Source organism: Talpa occidentalis, unplaced genomic scaffold, assembly GCF_014898055.3.
Source record: "Talpa occidentalis isolate TD23 unplaced genomic scaffold, MPIMG_talOcc4v2.1 talOcc4.13, whole genome shotgun sequence".
In the NCBI taxonomy this organism is placed as follows: domain Eukaryota; kingdom Metazoa; phylum Chordata; class Mammalia; order Eulipotyphla; family Talpidae; genus Talpa; species Talpa occidentalis.
In genome coordinates, this window is record NW_023601322.1 from 86,151,419 (window position 1) to 86,153,110 (window position 1,692).

The window sequence follows — 1,692 nt, forward strand, 5'->3', positions numbered from 1 at the left end:
AAAGTATGGAATAATATATACTATATAACACTAATGATAAGAAATCTAGTATGGTTATATCATCATAAAGTATATCTCAGTAAAAATTTACTAGAAACATAGAATTCCCTACAATGATAAAGCACTAATATGCCAAAGAGTTGCAAAAATACTATATTTACGTGGATGTGATTACAATTTAAAAAGACATGAAGCTAAAACTGATAGCTATATATGAAAATAGGTAAATCCATAATTGTGCTTGGATATTTTAATAGTCTCTACTCAGTAATCGATAGAATAAACAGACTAAAAGAAAGTAAGCATATAGAAGTTTTAAATCATATTATCAAGGAAACTGACCTAATAGAAGTTTACAGAGCATTATACTTAACAACTGCAGAACACATTTTACTTTAAAGTGCATATGTAAAAGATATCAGGATAAGACACCACACCAGGTCATATTATATTTCAAATAGTGGAAATCCTAGACTATGTCACATCTAAGTAAAACATAAAACTGAATAAAAAGGAAGAAATTATCAAAATTTTCAGTTATTGGTAAATTAAGCAATATATGTCTATATAACACGAGTCAAAGGACAAAAGAAATAAAATACTTTGAGTTGTGTAAAAATGCTAACACAACATAAAATTTGTGTGATATACACATAATAATGTTTAAAGAATATTTCATATATTTAGAGGCTTCCTTTAAAAGGGAAATACTAAAATCAGTGATCTAAACTAAGTCTTGCAAATGTTTCCTTAAGGACCCAGAGAATAATTAGCAGTCACTTCCCTATAAAATTACTAATTATGGCTCAGCCCACTATAATTCTGAATCACACCATATTAAGATAACAATATTTTATAAAAATACAACATTTTGCCAAGATTTGTGTTGCTGAAGAGGTAAAAGGATATATAAGACTAACTTTAAATAAAGCTTTAAAAGAAATTGTTCAGGCTGAAAAGTAATAACATTGTGTACTATTTGTAATACAAAAAAATACATCAATAAATGGCTGTGTCTGAGGTGCCATAAAACTTTATTTACAAAAATAGGCTTCTGGATTGGGGACTTATGTTTGCGAAATATTACCTAGGCATTCTTGTCAAGAAATTAGAAAGAAGTCCAGTAAAACAAATTCACAGGAAATAGAAAATAAGGAGTAAAAATTGAAAATAATTGAAAAAAATCAACAAAGTCAAAATTTGGTTCTTGGGAATGTTTAATGTAAATGATAAACCCCAGGAGAATGATAAACACACAAAGAAAATATAAATTACCAACAGCAAGAATGAAAAATGGTCCATCACTACATATCCTATAATTAACCAAAGCAAAGCAAATCTATCTTTGGAGTAACTTTATTGGAATAAAATAGCAGTATTGTTTTTTTTCTTTTTCTTTTCTCTACCTGCTTCTTTACCCTTTCTCCAAACCTGATTTATATCTCAGTGAGCCAATTACACAGGTTTTCAGATACCAGGGCCTGAGTATATGTTTGGGTAAACAGGGTAAACAAAATTCTAATGGGAGTAAGTGTTTAGGTTCAACTTGACTCAAAACCAAAAACATATGTGTTTTGTCATGTCAGAAATGGGCTTACATTCTGCCTTTGTCCATAATGGTGTTCTTCACACATTTTCCTCATTTGTAAAACAAAGGATCAGATCAGATGATGTTCAAGTTCTGATATTACT